At 38.8% G+C, this 21731-nt stretch overlaps 2 long non-coding RNA genes across 3 annotated transcripts in view; one reads left to right on the top strand and one right to left on the bottom strand.

The window, feature by feature from the left end:
• The window catches only part of LOC135242282 (uncharacterized), an 80214-nt gene extending 72674 nt beyond the window's left edge, over positions 1 to 7540 (bottom strand). The window contains exons 1-2 of one of the 2 annotated variants that reach the window (XR_010326298.1): positions 7035 to 7540; positions 4155 to 4266 (exon numbers count right to left, since the gene is read on the bottom strand). This is a non-coding gene — a long non-coding RNA (uncharacterized LOC135242282). Of the gene's footprint in view, positions 1 to 4154; positions 4270 to 7034 lie in introns of both variants that reach the window. The other variant, XR_010326297.1, reaches the window with a different exon arrangement.
• Positions 7541 to 20516: 12976 nt separating this feature from the next.
• Positions 20517 to 21006, top strand: LOC135242662 (uncharacterized). The gene is made up of 2 exons (XR_010326415.1): positions 20517 to 20740; positions 20905 to 21006. It is a non-coding gene; the product is annotated as an uncharacterized LOC135242662 (long non-coding RNA).
• The last annotated feature ends 725 nt before the right edge of the window (positions 21007 to 21731 follow it).

The raw sequence follows: 21731 nt of genomic DNA, 5'->3' as shown, positions 1-21731 counted from the left end.
GTTATTCCATCTCTGGGGACCTTGAAAAGTTAAGTAAAGAATAAACGCATTGGGCAAGAATTCGCACAGATTAAAAATGCTTCAAATGGCAGCATACAAAACAACAACCCTGAAGCATGGAGCAACAGGGGGCCCTTTCCAGGTCCCAAGAAAGACCTTACAGCCTGATTAAGACCATTATCCCACTCATTAGAAGACAGAAATTAATATTCACATTCATTTGTGTTTTCTGTACCCAAAGACCTCAATTACTGAATTGAGGCTTCAGTATTTTGAGAGACGCAAGGGTCCTCAACTTTGCCAGGACGTTCAGTGAGGAATAACCACAGAAAGAAACAAAGCTCTCTTTCACCGAGAGAGCAGAGTGGACCTGGAAGCAGGGATTTATCTTTCACAAAAAACCTATTCTTTAAGGTTACTGTATAGGCCTTCTTCTAAAGGTCAGAAAAAATAGATATGTATCAATCCTGAATAATTTTGAAGGTTTTTCTTTATCCAGCCATTTCTTTCTCTTGACTGCCACTATCTGTCTAATATCAACAGCAATCCATTCCTTTCACAAAGCCAGAAAAAAGATAACGAAGAAAAAGGGTGAATTGGATTAACTCAATCTTCCCTACAAAAAAGCGATTTCACCCTGCGTCTCCAGCAGTTTACCAACAACAGACACAACAACTTATTTAATATCAAAATGTTCACATTAATTATCCTCATCCTCTCACAAAGGAAATGTGTCTGGCTGTGTCACAAGTTTAATTAATTTTTGTGCTTGGTTCACATTCCGGGTCATGCCTCAATTCAATTAATACCATTCAGGCCGACTGGAATAATTGAACATTTGCAAGGCAAAGCAATATAAAAGTAATTTAATATACCATCCAATGGTGTCCTGTGGTGATAAATCCACCAAAGATGTATGAAAGTAAACACATCTGTTAACCATCATGATATATATATATATATATATATATATATATATATATATATATATATATATATATACGCTCATGAGACAGATGAGATGAGTATTTACCTGAACCAAAGTGTTGGAACAAGGAAACTGTAGAGAAAGAAAGGAACAAGATCCAAAGTACCCCCCCCCCCCTTCATCTATGAAACATGGTGGAGGTAGTGTTATGGCTTGGCCATTTATTTACTTGAACTGGCTCACTTGTCTTCACTGATGTGTACATCAACATCTTATCTGGTGAGATCAAACAAAATGCCTTAAAAATCACTGGATGGCGCTTCACCTCGCAGCAGCACAATGACCCCAAACATACTCCAAAAGCAACCATGGAGTTTTACAGGACCAACTGCACAAGCATTTTACTTGCTTAAGAGAAGACTGAAGGCAAAAACACCCAGAAAGGAACAGGAATTGGGGGTTATCCATGGCTGCAATACAGGCCTGGCAGAACATCACCATGGAAGATACCCAGCGTCCGGTCATGCGTACGGGTCGCAGATTTCAGGCAGTCATCGAATACAAAGGATTTGCAGCCAAGTACCGAATATGATGACTTTATTTCAGATTATATATATATTTTTTTTTTATTTTTCTCCCCTAAAATGGGCTCCCCTACGTATGAAAAGAGATTTAATTCCCACTCGGATCACCCAATATGGATGTACATACCAAATTAAAAGCTGACTGTTCGTACTTAACCTCTTATTCATTGTTTTATTTCAAATCCAATGTGCCGGAGTACAGAGCCAAAACAAAAATTGTGTCAGTATATATAGACTGTATACACTATATACACAGATGCATAACACATCTGTAATATATAGCCTAGTATTTTTCCACCAGGCTCTTTGGATTGTTTGTCTGTCGAGCATCAGTTCTGCCTGAAACCCTTGTCCTTCATAGCTGTGTTTTCATTCTGCTTGTTCTTCGCAGTCTGGTCAGAAGTGAGTGATGGACTAATCGATGAATGACCTAATCAGCCAGCTTAACTCTAATACCCCGGACAGGTTCACATCATTATCATATCAGGTTCCCCATGTTTCGAGGTGACATATAAAAGGCAAAAGATTAAAGCCAATCTTGTAAAGAGATGCCAGAAGTCTCCATGCTCTGCCCAGAGAAGGCTAGGCTTTTATGTAGCACAAAAACCACAGTGAGGGAAAAAAGAAATAAAAGGAAGAGAAAATGTACTACTAACTGTTTCCATTACCATGTTCTGTAATTGGGAATGGGAAAGGAAAAGGACTCTGGTTTATCTAGGACTTTGTTGTGGCAAATTCCTCCCAACTCCACAACCTCTTTCCTCACCACAGCCCCCAAATCCCAACTCAAGACAGCCTTTGATTATTGGGTTTCCATTAAGGTTGGAGTTTGTTTAGCCCTGACACCCTTGGGGGAAACTCGTATAAATCATCTATAAACATCTTTACACAAGCTGTTTACAGCCTGCAAATGGCGCATTAAAGAGGAAACAGGTTTCCAGTTGGACCTCGGGTCAAGAGGTACCCAAGCTGCACAGTGGTAATAGGGCACTACATACTATCAGGGCTTACCCCCTCCAGAACTGTTTGAATTTTACTGCCCCTGAATGTACCCCATCAGCTCTGTAAAAACAGTCAGACACAGAGGGGCAATGTCGACCAACAGTGCGAAAAACACTCCTCAATGCCAAGCACAACCTGGCACCAATTAGACTAGTATTAAAAACACTGTAATTTTAAACCCATTGGCAAATGGGATGTGTTCTACATTAGCTAAGTATTCCATAATGGAATTTGTTTTCCTCTGTGTAGAAGTGCCAAATATGCAAAAAATGTGTTGGGTGTCTAAAGTGCACTGCTGTATTAGAGTAGCCTGATTTGGTTTTGTAATTATTACTGTCTGTATAAGGTCAACCTTATTCATTCATGTGAAGATTAAATCTCTACAAAAACCACAGGGAGGAGAGAAAAGGAAAACCTGGGGCTGTAGCATGAATCATCTAAAACTCTAGAATTTTTCTGTGGGATAAAATTTTAAAAGAGACAGTGGCAACATTCCTAGTTCACAATTCACCATTCCTCATTATGGTCGTACCTAACTTAATAGTGTATAATTTTTATTTCAAAAGGGAAAAGGGGTTTTCATAGCATACTTTCTTCTTCCTACTTTCACTCCCATTATACATTTGAAAATACATTCCTAAAACCGAGTCTCTAAAATTGCTTGCAAAAGCATGTACACTACGTGACCAAAAGTATCTGGACATCCCTTGGTCTGGTACAGTTTTTCATGGTTTGGGCTAGGCCCCTTAGTTCCACTGACGGCAAATGTTAATGCTACAGCACACAATCACATTCTTGACAATCCTGTGTTTCCTCAACAGTTTGGGGAAGGCCCTTTCCTGTTTCAGCAATGCCCCCAGGCACAGGGCGAGGTCCATATAGAAATGGTTTTGTCAAGAACGATGTGGAAGAACTTGACTGGCCTGCACATAGACCTAACCTCAACCTGATCCAACACCTTTGGGATCAATTGGAAAGCCAAATGCAAGCCAGGCCTTATCAATGCCCAACCTCAATAAAGTTCTGAATGGAAGAAAATTCCTGCAGCAATGCTCCAACATCTAGTATAAAACTTTCCCAGAAGATTTGTTACAGCAGCAAAGGTTGGACCAACTCTATATTAATGCCCATAATTTTGGATGAGATGTAGGATGTCAGGCGTCCACATACTTTTGGCCATGTATTGTATACATAAGCCGACTAATTATACAGATGTTTAATTCACTATTGGCTCCAATAATGTTTGGCTTTTAGGAAGAGAAGATGGCAAATTCAATACAGTCAGTATTGAAAACAAGCATTTAAATGGTGTAAATGTTATCCGTTTAGGCATTTTATTTATTTTTGACTTTTTGAAAATTCCCTACATGGAGTCTGCACACAGTGACCACAGATCAACTGCACAAAATTCCCTACCGTCATTAGTGCTTAGGGTGAGTGACACCCGCGCTGTCAACATTTTCCATACTAATCGACATTTCAATAAATGACCAGTGCGAAGACTGCTTTTAGAGTGTCCCTCGAGTGCCTGCTTGCAGCATGGTTGGTTTAACACCAGAGTGCTGGCCTTTGTGTGTAAACAGAGGGGATAAGAAGCGGCGTATTGACTGGGCGATTAATAGATTGATCAGTTACAGTACCTCCAGCTCCTTCTGTCGGCCACTTCACCTTCTGCCTTCCGCCTCTTATCCTCCGCCACCTGGATTCAGGACATTGTTCAGCCAACTCCAGCGAATGCACTACATCCATCCCCTGCTAGAGGGAGACAGGCAGGGGGTAACAGTATGCAATTCACCAGCTCAACGGCAACACACAACTATTTTGCAACAGATTACAGAATGGAAATGGTAAAGTGAGACAAGTGAATATATCTCTTAAATATTTCTGAACAATGATCTGTAGCAAAATAATAGTGTAGTGTATTGCAGTTGAGTTAGTTAAATAACAGTGCGCCAATTTAATTTGCATACATCTGGGTAGGCTATTGGTACACATAGGGTATGCGATGACCCAGTACATAAAATCAGATTCACGGTTCTGTTCCAGCTTGCAGACAGTCGATGGCAAGAACACCATCAAGCGCACTAGCTGTAGAGAGAGAAGGTCACAACTGGGAAATTTCTCTGAACTCTGAACAAGATGGCTGCACCACGTGTGTTTACTCTCATAAAAGCAACCGAGAGGGGAAGAGGAGGTCCCTCTGGCGAGCTGAGAGAGAGAGTCAAAGGTGGGAACCCGTGGCTCTGAGCCCGATGTCAGCGGCCCCCCGTGCCTTCCTGCTCTCACGCGTGCGTGCGCTGTGGCCCGACCGCCATTACTGATCCTGGGAGACAGGCTGGGAGGACAGCAGGTCCAGGCTGCCAGAGGACATCCACGCACCACACTCCAAAAGCACGGAGAGTCCTTTCCCCATTTTAAAACGCTGGTAGTAACGGGTGTGGTTTCATTAGCCCTGCGCTGACGCTGATAGGCCGTGGCACTTCCACTTCACTGTGGACGCGGGACCGTTAATTCAGCTGCGCGATATCATGCTACGGCTGACAGGGGCGACCCTTTTTTGTACACATTATAATTTAGCATAGACGGACACGGGGATTATCATCACCCTGCCGGTCTGATGGTACAAATAAAGATAAATGCTCAATCAAAATGAAAGGCATTTGATTTCAAAGCTTGCTTTAAATGGGCCGGTGTCAGACTGAACTAAATGTGACAGCCTGGCATCGCTTTAATACAACACAAACCGGTGGCTTTGACGCGCTACCGATATTTTTAGAACTGATGCAAAGCAGATTGCACCATTTCAATCAACCTACACCTTGACAAGCAGCCCTGACCCTGTGAACCGAGACCAGAAATAAAAGCGATCAGGAAAAAGCAAGCTAATTTCCTCCGAAGTGCGGAGTTATTAGTGTGGGGCTTGGGAAAACTGGGAAACGGCTTCAGATTTCCAGCGTCAACAAGGGTGTTTCCAAGATCAAAGGTTGTTCAAAGTAATTTGGCCCACATTGTCTAAAAGGGACTGGCAGAAACGGATAACGATGGTCCATGATTTTAACGCATAATCATGCCTCCCAGCTATGAGTAATTTCCAAAACAAATCTGACAGCCGAAGGAAGATCATGTAAGAACACAAATAATAAGGCAAAATCCACCCCACCATGCAGCAGTTATGCCAGTACAGGGTGGCTATCACACTACACTCACTAACGCGCTGTTAATTTAAAATTCATATAAGCTCTTATTTTTTTCTTGTTCTTTCACCTTTTCAAACATCAATTGAGACCACTTTGAAAAATGCAATATTCCGGAGATGAATCTTGATTTACGCCCCTCCCTTTTTGCCCTCTCTTCCTTATTTTATTTGATCCATTTAGTGGAGATCATATAACTGTATATCAGACTAAAATGAAATCAGGTCTTGTGCACATTAAGGCCGTGTCTTTCTGCAGTCGCATCCCCTCAAACCCCACCCACCGCAGCTCCTGTGCAAGCCAAGGGCAGAGTTCCATTCATTTTCAGGCCCATTTCCTCCCATGATTAGGCGATCAATCAATCCCAGCCTTCAATCGCACCGGGCAGACGGGATTATCTGCCCATCTCTCCCTCTCTCGCTTGCTCGCTCACTCACGCACACCAGCACATTAACGTCAGATCAAGTATCACCGCTTCTGCACCGTCTGAAAGCCACCCCCCACAGACATTTCGTCTTTTCCCTCTACAGCAGCACCCCCCCCCCCCCCCCACCCCGCAGCACACCCCACACACACACACACACATACACAAATCCCTCGCTGCACTGGTGGCAACCAAGGTCTACATACCCACAGAGAAAAACTGCAATGCTTATTGAAGCACTGTGAACTGCCCCATTCTTTTTTTCTGTCTTACAGAGGCATTTTAGTGGTACAGTAATTCTGAACAAAAACCAGTTCTATGGTACTATAAGACTTGGCAAAAGCATCATTCATTCTTACTTTACCCATAGCAAGAGTGGTGAGCACTTTTTAGAATGCTCTTTTTAGCATTTAAGAAAACAGCTGGTGTGTTTGAAACATTTTAATGTGTTTTAGCTTTTTCAAAATGGTGCAACTGTACATTGTCTGAAATGCATTATTTATAATAAACGATCTTGTATCAAAAGCATCGAATCAAAATTGTTGTACTCCCAAGCATTCAGCTGATCACATTTCTCAAATAAAAGAAGAGCAAAACAAAGAGTAACACGATGCCAATGTTGGTCTTTCATTTTTAGTATTATTTAGGGAAGCATTGCTGTAGGCTACTGAAAGGAATGCAAAACCAGAATAACTTAACGTTATTAGTCAATAGCAGGAAGAAGAGCACGTCAGGAATAAATGGAATAAAGGAACGTCAGGAATAAAGCTGCATTGCAAGTATTATCTTAACTTGCCATAAAGATCGTTAGCCTAGCTGGTAGCTAAACGTCAGCATATCAGAAAAAGCTTGGGATTTATGGGCGAGTGCATCAAATCTTCAGTAAAGTTAGTCACACTTACCAATGGATTTCTGTATCTGCAATAGTTGAATCACGTTTAAAAAAATGACAGTTGACAAATATTGGTCATAATTGGCTGTAGGTAGCTACCAACAAATCAACTTGAATTTGAGTTTGCAAACCACCTACTGGTAGCTGCATAATAGCGTACGGTAAAACAGATGCTAACAGTAAAACTATCGTTTAACGTTTTAAAGGACCGCAGGTCTGTAACTGAACGAGACGCTTGCATGGCGCTAGCACGCGTGGCCTGTTTGATTAACTTTTCAATGTTATGTTATTAACACACTTCACTAGACTTGAGACTTGGCGTTACACTGAGATCCAGATGCATAAGAGAAAAGAGATCGGAGAGTTTACGCACGTCCCTTAACGATTTAATCATAGACCGTAGTGATTTAATCCATTGGCAGCCATTGCAAATGCTGTAGTGACCTAGATCACGTGTAACCAGCAAATCACTGCAGCATTCGCGCGGAGTTCGCCTGTAGAAAAGCGCGATTATGGATCGGCAAGGTAAAACTAAATAAATATATAAATAAAAACAATCGGACCTTATACTTGGAGCCTGTGGCAGGAAGCAGGGATACTGAGTTATCTGGATAACTGCGCTGAGTGAAACCTAGAACTTTCCCAAATCTGGAGCATGGACTGAAGTAAAAAGAGCTGTTCTGAGTTTTACTCGGTGCAGTTATCCAGTGATAGCTACAGACCCTGGAAGTTTCAGACAGGGCCCTGGGTATAACTTTTTGAAAGGCAGGCGGTGAAAGTGGGGAAAGGGCACACCAGCCTGGAAAAAAACTAACATAAGACACTGAGCTATTGTACTGAATATATTTAACCAAAATGAATGATAGCAACAATATTATTATTATTATTATTATTATTATTATTATTATTATTATTATCAAATCAAAGGGGTACAAAGGAATCCACATACCTACCTTCTAGTAGCTCACTTCAATCAGCTTTACCAGGCTGACTATTCTGCAGCTTAAATGTGGGCCCAGTATCCCATTCACAAACATCACTTCATTTTGTATGATCTCAACATTGGGCTTTCTTCTGTAGGAAGGCAATTTGATCTTTCAGTGTACTTTAAGTACTGAGGTTTTCATTTGTTAAAAGCTCAGTTGTTGAGCTTCTAAGCAAGGAGGGAATCCTGTTTTATGTGTCACCTGCCCCTTCACACTTGCCCTTGTTTACACGCTGTAATAGGTGGCTGAACTGACACCCATAAAATGAGAACTCCATTAAACTCCCCACTCTGTCCCACTTGCCTTTTTCAGGCCATGGAAGTACAGACTGAGTGTCCTGCTATAAACAAAGCTGAAGTGACACCTGGACCAGAATGCTGGTTGTGTGATGGTCTCGGGCAGCCTGCACAGCATTGCAGTCTTCTGCTTGATTTCATATCTTTCTTTAGTAATGATATTCAACCATCTTTGCAGATGTATGCACATTTGGAATTTTGTGTGTTCATATGTTCCTGTAGGATAAAAAAGATTGTTGAGAATTCACCAGAAATTCAGTTAAAAATAGATAGATAAATAAATTAATTAATTAAAAAAGGCACAGTTTTCCCTTTTAAAGGCCTCTTTCTATTCAGAAAAGATACTTAGCATAGCTTAGCAGAAATGCCTTCTGTCTCTGCCTGTGCTCACGGTGTAGTCATTGCTGCCACCCCCCGCTCAGACCCATTGACATTGCATGCCAAGGTAGAAAAGATTTGAATTTGCTATCATCACAGGAGCAATCATTCTTTTGTCCAGGCACTTATGAAAAATAGCATAGCTTTAAGTGTTGAAGTTGAAAATTAAAGAATGAATAATAGATTTACAAGGTTTGAGAGCATGCACAGGTATGAAATTGCTTTTCATGTCATAAAAAAATATTTTATTCTGCCATTACTGATGAGCACTGGCCAAAGGAAACATTTTCCAAAGCTCCTTAATGGGATAGCTTAAAAACACACAAAAAGCTTTTTGATGTAAAGAAACTAATTTTTTAAGCAACATTGATCAACCTGTCATGCTCTCATTATGGTACAGTACAATACCTTTTGGTTGCAATGTGCTGGGCTAATAGAGTTAGAAAGTCTCACGAACAACTGATTTCCCCCCTCTGCCCTCGTCAGGGCCAGCCTAGTCTTTTCTATTGGCATGCTTTTGACACTACATATGCTGTGTCAGTCATCACAACATCTCTGGCCTGTTACCAAGTAGCTGATTAGCCGTTTCCCACAGCACCCAAGGACGAAACTGTGAATTTATAGAACAAATTCTGCTTTTTAGAGTGTTGAGAAGAGCTAACCATACCTTTGATGTAGTACCACAAAGTAAAATGAGATTCCAGTGCAAAAAAAAAAAAAAAAAAATCCCAATATGCAGATATGTATATATTTTTATCAAAATCCATTTGAAAGAACTTTGGTCAGGAATCTGTTGACAGAAAACTCCAACCATATCATTGACAAACTGAATATGAGTGAAGTGACATAGGTCATCTCCACTTCCCCATATATTCAATGACATGGAGTGGACACAGACTTACTACTGCAGACCATTTTTGTAAAATGATATTCATATACATATATTTCTGACAGAAAGTTGCAAATGGCCATTACTAGTAGAAAATGCATAGTAAATGTGATTCAGATGAATGTTTATTTTTTTTTTAAAACATGCTATTTTCACGGTTGGATTTCGAAGCTCTTAATTGCATTTCTTTAAATTTAAGTGCAAATGAGAAGCAACACAGCAGACTGCACAGCATTTCAGAGGTGAATTAGCAGCAGCTGCTCCTGATTTTCCACAAGCCTGCAGGCAACACCGACATCGCTGTCTTATAGAAACCGATGTCTACTGCTTAAATCTCATCAGGGGCACCAAACTGCTACAAAAATAAATTGTGCTCAGAACAACTCTCAGCATAAGTTGATTGGACGGAGAGCACAAAAGCAGAAAGCCTTTAATCCAACAACACACTCACTGTCATTTGTGTTTCATTTCTTTTGATTATATGGTGTTACATGCAATCAGCAACTAGCAAACAAACCATTACCAAAGGGGTACTTCTGGACCTGCTAATTGGTTAGTCAGGCTGGTCTACTGTTCCAGCCATGTGTGCATCTACAATAACCTAAATGTAGGATAGCCATTAGCCTGATCATGTTTAAGCTGCATTGTAAATTGTTCTGATGGAGGCAGCTAATGTTAATATATTTATCTAGCTCAATTATCATTTGATATATAGAACACTGAAAGAGGGGAACAATGTACATACCATTGTAACAACAGAAAAAAATGGAAAATATATTATTTTTTTATTATCAGAAAAGAACAAAATGATGTAGACATGAATGCATGCCACAGAATAATCTAGTAAGCGTGACCCAGTGGGCCCAATGCTAGCTTTAAGTCATTTTTTAATCGGTTGATTAAAGAAAAACATTTATCTTTAATGTAATCTTTTCTTTGGCACACAGTGTGATATTTTTTGTGTACCAATTTCAAACCAATGTACACCACTGGCTTAGTTTTGCTTACTGTTGAGAGTATGTTGGGCAGATATATTGCTGGAATACTGGACCACCATTGCTTACTAATAGATAAGCAACAGTTAGTTGATTACAGCACAACCAGCTTTATGCCTGAGTTTTATACCCATTTCATATTACAGAGTATCCAATTGCTTGTCTTATGAAATGACTTTAGAATTGCTTTCTTATTCTACCCAGAAGTCACTGCCACCTGCTTCTCATTCCACACCAAGCTGCCACACCAACGTGTCCGTGAGTACTGTATATCCTCAGTCTATACCTGTAACCCTCATCCTACCTGCTATTAGCAATTTTGCATATAAGAGTGCATGAAGTAAAGAGGAAGCTCTGGCCACTCTCACAAGCCGTATCACAAAACACAGAGAGAAACCAAAACATTGCACAGTACCTTTCATTTTCTACATTTAATAGCACCCATCCTAGTATTCTTATTTCCAAAATCCAGCAAATCAAGATCAGTACGCATCCTATCCACTGGTAGGGGACATCCTTTGGTGAAGAACATGATTTCCATTTGGGAGCATGCACACCAGAACTATGCCAGCTAACCTTCTGAACAGTTGCTTGGTACTGCTATTTAATTACAGTGCTATGTGCTCAAACCCTTCTTAACCTTATAAGTGGCAACAATGATTTAAAACCATACCAATACAGCACTGATAACCTGTTATACCAAAATGTTTGGTCCGGAAGTCCAGGAACACTTAAGAGATGCTCTTTGTTCTTCATTCACTAGATGTGCACTTAAATACTCGTGCAATAAAGAACAACAATGAATATATTTATTTTGCAGCCCAAAGACCTTGACCACAGTGTTTTGTTATGTCCCTTTTGTCAACAGTGTTTCATCTGAAAACTAGTTTTCCATTAGGTTAAATCAAAGGACGATAAAATAAAAGACATTGTGTTCACTGATCACTTGAACTAAATGTCTGAACAAAAAAGACCTGGCTCATCCTTAACCTAGCAGGAGGATGAGATAGAGAAAGAATTGAATGTGGTTGTCAAAACTCAGAAGGTTACACTATGTTTGTGTATGTGTGAGTGAGCAAGCACGAAACCCCTTTCAGAAAAATAAATGAAAAGAAAAATAAATCACATCTCTGCAAAGTAGCCTTGACCTGCTGGATGATCTTGATAGGCCTGGTGCTGTCCACTTAATTTATATGGATGCCTCCCCCCCTTCCTTATCTCACTCCTGACCAAGTAATATTCTGGATTAGAATGAGCCCACTCCTGTGAAGTGACATGTTGATTTAACCCAGGCCTTCCCAAGTATCACTTACAAACATATTTTGGAATTATTATTGAACAAACCCACTACAAACTAAGCTTTGTAAATTAAAACAGATGCCCAAAAGCCATTATTATGATCACATTCTAAAACCAGAAGGTGATCAATATAAACAAACATGAACTTGTTTTTTAAATTCACAATATTAATTTATGTCTAATGATTGAAAGCAAAAATATGAGCATCAAGTAACAAAGATAACTATATTCTGAAAGAAGAAAGAAAAGTAAAATATTTTTTTTTTAAATCACATTTTAGTCTGTTTTTGGGCATTTTAGTAAGAAAGTGCAGTGTTGGACCGAGTGTTGCCCTTTCTGTAAACTAAATAGTACAACATGAAAGCAATTCTGAAATGCTCTCTCTTATATCCTGTTTTTATAGATAATCAAAATATTAATTTAGCTATAGTATAAGCTACTTTACATAACTGAATTAAAGGCTGCCAAAAACTGAAAACAAGGATTCAATAATGAAACTTCAAGTTCAGTAAGGAAAAATAAATAAAAAATATAAACCAGAGGGGGAATAAATGCACACCTTGAAGAGTTGCTATGTAAAATTTGTGGATTATTGCCACATCGATCCCCCACTGCAAGGTGTTGGTCATATTTTATTGAAGATTTCATTTGCCTCTGATCTACCCAGAAAAGATGAAGGTATTAAAACCTTGAAACCGGCAGGACTGACAGAAATACTGATGACCTTCACTTGTTGAGTGCAAACAGCTTTTCTCTTACCACTTGACATTACTTTCGGTGAGTTAGCTGACAGTTTGAAAGTGATTTTAGATTAATGAATCATAAGTGGCGATCCGTCTGTAAAACACAACAAATCAAATGTGCAGCACAGAGTATGCGAATGAGTCTTGTGTGTGCATACCATTGTAAAAATAATTAAGGGCATTTTCCACAGAGCTCATCATTGCGAGACTGAAAGTCTTACATGGAAAATGCACTTACTGTAAGCACAGGTCTGGATTCACCCCTCTAAATGTTTAAATTGCCATTGCAAAAATCTGCATATGCATACATCTGATACATCCGCTAAAAATAGAAGACCCCATCTTTATTCCTCCATCTGCGTAATTCTCATTATGACCATGACAGGGCCAAATTCAAATATTGTATTCTGACACCATTGCAAAATTAATTGGGAGTCAGTCTGAATCTGATGTTGAGCTTTTTTCATTTCATAGTTGTAATAACAGGGGTACTGATGACAGAATATGATATTGGGATTGATATTTTTACCTACCTTATTGGTGTGAGGTAGTTCAGGTCTTTTTTCTTATTTTATGTTTTGTTATTTTTCTGCAAATCATCTTTGGGACAGTGTCTCTGTAAATAGGGCTATACAAATAAAATTGAATTCAACCAAATTGAAATTAAGGTAACAGCAGTCAACACAGACACCATGGCTGTGGGGGTTTTCTTAAATCAGGAGTGTTTCAGACTTTCTGGGATAATATTGAAATTACCCCTTTTCTTACATTCTGGTGGATTGAAACAGCCATCTAAATGGTAGTGTTTTTAGTCAAAAAGTGCCAAGAAAGGTGACAATACATGAAATGATGAGTTCAGAGAATCAGGAAAAGAATACTTTTGTCAGTGACCTATTCCACGTGTTGTCATCTTCTGCTGGAAGATGTATGCGTACATCTCCCTGAGAGTTTTTAAAAATATAGTTTGGGTTACAGTTTATGTGCACACCTCTACGTATTATTCTAGAATACAGTAAATTTAATTACAGCTATTTCATTCCATGTTCGCTCAGTCAGCTAACACATTGTTTTAGAAACCAAAGCTTGATGTAATTACATTCATAGCTTACGAGGAAAGTATAAGTAGGCTAAATCCAGAAAAAATGTTTAAGAAGAAAGAGCACCATCAGCAGTTGCATGAATTTAAAAAATCTCTTAATTTTGCTTCATAGCATTTCCTTTCCAAATCAGTAATCACCATAAAAGCAGTTATTGTGATATTTTTTCCCAATCATGATACAATACATTTTCTCAAACCTAGGTAGATTGTCCCCTGTTTGATTGTCCCCTGGAAAAGCTCTAGTGTTTACGAATGGCAACATAAAATACAATTCTAAAAGCAGGTGCATAAAAAATAGTGACATAAAAGGAAATAATATAAAAGGAAAATAAGGAAATAAAAGTTGGACATACTATTATAATCAGAGTACTATTTAATGCACTTATCGATAGTATCGATATGCACGGTACCTAAGCATTTATCTGTAAGTTTTGAATGCAAAATAAGGCTTCATAGTGACAGTATAACCCTTTGTCTTAGAAATTACATGCCTACTAACTGAAAATACAAGAATACATTTAGGCAGTTGTCTATTAAAATTAATTTTAAAAGCTTAAATTTCCATCACTAGCTTTCCACTTCATTAACAAAACAGCATGGCAAAGATCTAAACCTTATTTTTCCACTCATTGAATTCCAAAGTGCGAAACATTCTCTCTGGTAAAATTATTTTGACTAAAAAAAAACAAGTATGAATATTGATACCCTTTCTTGCAGCTCTTCAGTGCAGTAGGCTTAGGGTGAGCTCATGTTGAGAATCAAGAGGCAAGACGTATTGAAAGCTGCATGATTGCTATATGACTAGATTATTGACTCGAAAATTGGCCCGGCTCTATTCCTGTTTATTCTGAGCATGTTTGTTTCCTGCATTAAACTACTGGTCTAAAACGGTTATCAGGATGCATGATGGATACGAGATACCGAAATTGATTGCTAACGATATTATTTTTTTATAATGCGCTGTGAACTGCAGGGCGTAGCAGTCTCATAACCATTTATAACATCCTTCGTCACAACAGGGAATGGACAAATTATTAAAATCTGCTTGCCTAAGGGAATGCTGTTTTATTCCAAAGTGCAATATCGCATGGCTGCAAGATTCCGGCGTTATCAATGCAGATCAGTTCATTTCAGCAGCCAGTAAAAACAAGCTGCAAATCATATACCTTCATAATCTCCTTCATTACTTTTGCAAAAAAAAAACATCCACGGCCACCCCTAGCCTGCTGCTGTCATACCTTATTGTTACCATATTCCAATGATATATACTGTGTTAATCATTTATGAGCTGGCCCGTTCATATCCACAGTATACTGTTACGCTTTGCTAAAAAATTCAACATATCATGGAGTGATTAGTTGTTTCGGTTCTAAGGCTTACTGTATTTCAGTTTCTTTTCGCTTCCTAGCTGACTGCAGCATGTTTTGTAATAACTTCTTGTAAAGCTCAGTATAAACTACAGAGATATATATATATTTTTTTATCATAATACATCAGAAAACCAAAGGAAGATTCTAAAAGAAAAGGTGTCTTGTAACAAGCCCATGTGGGGGGGAAAAAAATTGCAGTGTCAGTATCCCAGCATTTTTCATCTGTTTGAGCATAAGAGGAGTAGATGTAGGGAGTTCAGCATGTTTATAAAAGTCATACTGACTTTTATTCCTTATTAGTTGTAGCACTTAGGCACATTTTCTGAGGATTCTGCAAATCCTTCCTCAAGTTCTGGTAAATAAAATGAACTATCACTCATGTCTTGCTTTCAACTTGTAAAGCCTTGTGGAAAGCCATGTCTTGTCTTCTGAAAGCCTGTGCAGATTAACCGAATGGTGAGGTTGGGCTAGTCTGGGGGTTTATTCGCAGGACACAGTACAACAGAATAGACAGGTGCTTTACGGAATCCTTTGCTTTTATGCTGTGTGCACTGCACCAGGATTACGGTACACAGTAGAGAGCACACTGGATGTCATTATAGTGGACAAGAGCACGAGGGTAAAATTTGGTTAGGACGACAAAAAATGCCGTCGATGGCAATGGCAGACGGCACTTAAAAGGATTTAACATTTTACCGATATATTCAATGGAATTCCGAACCAGATGTGGTGCACCTCAACTTGGATATGAAAATGAGAATTCTTTTCCTAACATAGAAAAAGAGCAACAGTGAGCTCCATAATGTTTGGGACAGAGGCATTTTTTCTTGATTTGGCTCTGTACTCCACAATTTTAGATTTGTAATTTAACAACTCGTGTGATTAAAGTTTGAGTTTAAAAACGACAGATGGTGATGCAAACTTATTTTATGATACCACAGGCCACAGGCTCTCTTAGCTATGTTATTTACCCTGTACAGTACCTTTTCTGGGCCAAGAGACTGAATCTCCTGCTCTCTGAATGATCGAATGTTGATAGGCTCGATAATGGACGGCAAAGAGTCTGCATGTGAAATTTTGGTGTTTGAGTCTGGGTCTACCATTTACTCTACAATGGCTTTGTATTTAATGACCACAAACTTTTTTTTAAATTGTGAGTTGATGATGTTTGCCAAGAGTGTCATGACTTCATGATGTGCAATATGCAAGAACAGTATTAATTTATCAGATAATAAAATTAAAAAAAATCACCAGAAGGTTGTTTTGGGTCATTATAAAGTTGTAAATGGAACTAAAGCATTGTGAATGTACGGGGTATTTCCTTGCATTTCTCAGGATGCAGAACTGCCTGTTTGCTCTACTTCTAATGTCTTAGTATTGCTGTTGTTCCTTCCCAAGGCCAGCAAGGCATTGTTGATGTGTAATATTACCATCTCAGGTGAAGGTGAAGTGCAAGCGAAAGGAAATTCAGTAAATGATAATGGCTCATATTTGACCCTCTTTTTCCCCCCAAGAGCAAGTTTAGAGGCTGGAATGAAGTCATCCATTTAATCAGAAGATTACTGCGTCTGAAAATAAATGGGAGTTGAGGGGACGGGTGGAATTCGTCAAGACAAAGTAAAAGTGTGGCCAGGCAGGCTTTGTGACTCACAAGCTGACCGAGACTTGAAACTTCTATGTTACAAATGGAGATTATTAACGAGATGTCCCAAAGCCACTCATTATACCATCAGCTCAGGCTATTTCCCTCCAGCTCTAAATTAAATTTGAATTATTTAAAAAATAAGAATCAACTGCTATATGGCTGCCAGCTATACACGTATTGTGCCAGTAGGAAGCTGCCCTCTCTCTCTCATTTTTCTGTTTTCCTCTTTCCTGCAGCGTTAACCTTTCTCTCCTGCTCACTTGTTTTTCTTGGCTGTGTCCGGATCAGCGCACTTGCCTACTAATGAGTAGGCTCATTGAGAACACTGGATGAGAAAGTTGTTAAGCAGGTGAAATTTCCACCTAAATGTTGTGTACTTAAATTGCCATAATGATATACTTGTTTCCAAGGTTTTCCTGAGTATATTCCAGAACATACTTTTCAGGATTGTATACAATCGTTTTGGTCCCATTCATATGATGCTCAGCACTGCTTTTAAAAATGAGGCACAGCTTTGCTCACATTTTCCTTTAACAACAACAACGATGACGTGAGCAAGGGTGGGATGTCTTATGACACTTCCACAGTACAGTTGGAAAATAATGTGGAGGATATCTTTTGGATACTGCCCATCTTGTCCTGAAAAATATGCACTAAACAGTATATAGTATGCTTACTGGACAGGGCATACTTTGAGGATACAGTAGTTAGGAGGGGAGCGATTATATTTTAAAAGTCTGGACATATTTGTGCTTTCTGGATAACATCTGAATTTTAGAATACCGCTCACTTTTCAATTTTTTAAACAAATTTACAGCATTCAGAAATGAGAGTTGTTTTGAATTATTCGGAAAACAATATATATCAGTAATTTTAAGGCATCATTTATAAATATTAATTTTACTTGTAAATGATATGCTCAGTAAACAATAGTTTTACACACCTGCAGTTATAATAGGGAAAAAAAATGTTTCACAAGCTCCATTGTATTCATAAAAAAATTTAATTGGTGGGCGCTTCATACGGATATTGCATTGTAATTTATGCTTGCCATTTAATAGAATGCAAAATAGTTATATGACAAATGACAAAAACAACATACCAAACTCATTAAGACAAGAAAGAAGACATGAATTAAAGAGCAAAAAGCAGCAATCACAATGTGGAAAAGCCAACTGTCATCACTAATTATAAGGTTTTTTTTAATGGGGATGTTAGACAGACAGACTTTGAACAAGAAAAAAAAAAGAGGATTCCATCAATAGGAACTTTTTTCTCCTCATGTCAGCAGTACAATGGACAAACTCTATGAAAACACAATTTCCCAGCCTTTGTTCATCATTGAAACCTTCATAAATGGCCCTTTATATTATTCAAAATGGGGGGAACGCGGGGAAAAAAATGCATCCATAATGTCAAGGTTGCATGAGAATAGTGTCAGATTAATTTCTCTTTTTGTACTTTGCTGCCTTTATGAAAGCTGAAGATTCCAAATTAAAGAGAGAAAGCCATCACTGTCAAAAAAAAAAAAAAAACATAGGGGTGTACATACACGAAACATAGCAGCGGAATAACAGAAATATATGATTTAGGAATGAAGGAAAGAAACAAGAAATAAGATGCTGAAATAACCTAAAACCTTTCTTTATCAATTCAGTTTATTTCTCCATTTTTTCCTCACTGCATATATCAAAGATCAAGATACACTTTAATTTATATAAATTAATGCAGTTCTACTAAATTGATACAAAGAAAATGTAATAAACACTAACTGTTTCTCTTTTTGCTATGGAGTTCACTGCCATAACAGCTGAGGTGAGTGTTTCAGGAAAGCAAATTGGTTTAATAAAATGTTTAAAAAGGTCTTTATATTTCAGTCGTTGGACCCCTGTGGACATGGTACATGTTTTACTACATATGCTACTGTTGTTATATCAGACAAGGATAGATTTTTTCATTCAGAAATTGTTTTAGCTTTCTACCTTTATTTATTTATTTATTTATTTATTTATTTATTTATTTATTTATTTATGAGCTTAGCCGAATTTGTGCCAATAGCAAACAGCCTCTCTGATGATATGTCTGCATTAATTTGCATCAGGGTCTCATCTAATGTGTGTGCGTGCATGCGTTTGTGTGTGTTCTAATTCTACATTTTAACTTGGCCTCAACCAATTAATCCCAATGAACAATTTTATAATTGGCTAAATATTTTCTGGCACTGATATTCAAATTAAAATAGAGGCTTTCAATATTCAATACATAATATCTGCTGCTAAATAGAGAGTGGTGTTATCACAAGAGGAAGCGGTATCTCTTTACCCCCGGCTTTACTGGACACAAGAGAGCCATGACCTCATGAAAATTATCATTTAATCTCCAACACACCTCACACCATATCCTCTGGACGTCATTTCATTTCCAACACACCTCACACCATCCTTCGGCTACCATTTAATCTCCAGCACACCCCACACCATCCTCCATCCACCATTTCAGCTCCAACACACTTCACACCATCCTTCATACATCATACAGGTAGTGTACCTCAAACCATCCTCCGGCTATAGAAAAAATGGTCTGGAATGTCCTTCTGGTCAGTCCTCACATTTATTTCTCCCAGATATGTTCGTGTAAACTGTCATCCAGCAGCCCTTAAATGATGAAATTAATTTTCATCTTTGTCCACTGGCTCTGCACAAAAAAAAAAAGATTAATGAGTGCCGATCGGCTCTGATAAAGGAGGATTTTCACTTTGAGATGGAATAAAAAAACTCCATACATGCAGAGAGATTTGCTGAGTGTGCACTCGCTGGGCATGGCTCTGTGCTGGCATTTATCCTTGCACACGCCCTCTATGCTTTGCTCACAGTCAGGTAGCATATGCCTTTCCTCCATTTTGCTCAGAAGGCTTTTTGGCCCTTGTCAGGTCTCTGCCTCTTCCCTCACCATACAGCTGTGCAGGAGACAGGACAGTAAGGCCTAGGGGCCTTTATATCTCATCCTAGTGTTGAGAAAGGATAAAGAGGCAGGGTACTCCTCCAGATCTCCTCCCTCCTGACCTCAATATCAATATCAACCATCAGTGACACACCGTTTGTGGATTACACATAACAAGGCATTGCGAGCTTGTTATGGATTCTAAGTCTAAAAACAGCAAGTCCCCCCTTGTTTAATGGTGGCTTAATTAACAAAGGCTTGCACCACATACTGCAAGCAGCAGTAAAAAGAGAGTTTGATTTGTGATAGAGGCGTCTGAAGACATCCCTCTCCGCACGTGGGACACATAAATCTGGGTGAATGCGGTTGCATGCACAGTGGAAAGCGTAACTACTGAGCTTCAAAATAATAAGGATCCAAACCTTTGCGTGTTTTGTCCACTCTGTGGTATTCAGCATATGGGGTGAATTCTGACATGTTTTTTTTTTTTTTTTTTGGTCCAGACCTTAAGTGCCACCCTGGGGAGTATAAAAACAATTCATTTCACTGATGAGGACCCTGTGATTTATTAATGAAACACACGTCTGAGAGGAAACTGTCTGAGACCTCCTGAGACAAGACAGTGCACAGTGATGTATGGCATCTTTGACAGAAGAGAGAAAAACAGTACTTTCATGGACTGCCCCTCTTTACTCTCCACGTGTGCCGAAATTTGATTTTGTATTCTTGTCAGCTGAATAAAAATTTTAATCTGGGTCAATGTACCAAATCCAAAACTACTGAAAGGAAAACAAACTGAGACAAAAGATTAGGCCTGTCCAGTAAATTGAACAAGTCCTTCCTGAGACTAGAATGCAGAGATTGGGAAACGGAGTGAAGAAGTCAATTATCAATTTGTTTTAGCTTGAAGGTTATTACAATTTCTCATTTCTTCCACAGGAGCCAGTGGAAAAGCACAGGGACACACTGAGGTGACAGGTTCATTGAGGAACAATGCCCCTCCGAATGATGGATTTCAATGACTTAAGATGTCAGAATCCATTATAGGAAATTTGAATTCGCAATTAAAGTGGGAGGTAGGGAGCAGTATTCCTTCATTTTAATTTTTAACCCCCCCCCCCCCATTAATAATGTTCACCATTAAATGTCCAGCCTTATTCCTTTTCCCTCACCCCTCCTTGGGTGAAAATAAGGTTTAATTAACTTTCTAATGTGTAAGTAAAATGTCTTTTCTGTGCAGGGGCACTGACAGCAAGGGACAGACTAGAGGTGGAGCCCATACTACCAACAGGCATAATAGTACATCTGCACATTATTTAATTGCATAAAGTAAGCAAATCAATTTGTGGTTTGTTATTGCCACACTATGTTACCCTACATAACATATGTTCTGTCCATACATGCGTGTGAGCTCCACAAACAAATGCAGATCACTGAACATATTTATGTATGTAAACAGTATGTAGAATTTAGTGTCAAATTTAAGTTTAAAAAGTTTAAAGTGTGGATTTGCTGAGTGCATTGATAGCATATCCAGACAAGGGACTGGTTCTTACCTCAGAAAAGACTGTAGGGTATTCCCGACCTCAGTAGCAACTTCACTTCACTGGTTGACTGGAGGCCTGTGATTGGCCGGTGCCCATGCACGCTGTTGGCCAGTACTGTAACTGTGCACTTTACAAAGTGAAAGGAATGTTGGCTGGCACACTTCTCAGAGCACAGGCATGGTAATGTGTGCCCACCTGAACTGATGTGGCATAAGCCAGAAAGTATAACTGGGCTCAACAAATTGTAAGAGAAATGTAAATATGAAATGTACCCTGGCTGAAAAAAAATATATATATATGAATAAGGAATAGTGATAAGAAAATTTTACATAACAAAATAACAAGTGTTAGCATGTCTGAATACATGATGATGATCATTATTTCAGGGATTTAACTGATGCATGTTAATATAATATACGTATGCATTTACATGTAAATATATACATTTTATAAAAAGACACAACTCCAGACCTTATTACATTTGTGTTTGCTGCTATGATACATCCTACGGTCCTGTCTC

This window comes from Anguilla rostrata, chromosome 16, assembly GCF_018555375.3.
Source record: "Anguilla rostrata isolate EN2019 chromosome 16, ASM1855537v3, whole genome shotgun sequence".
Taxonomy (NCBI): Eukaryota; Metazoa; Chordata; class Actinopteri; order Anguilliformes; family Anguillidae; genus Anguilla; species Anguilla rostrata.
Note: the sequence above shows the minus strand (reverse complement) of the source record. Positions and strands in the feature narration are given on the sequence as shown.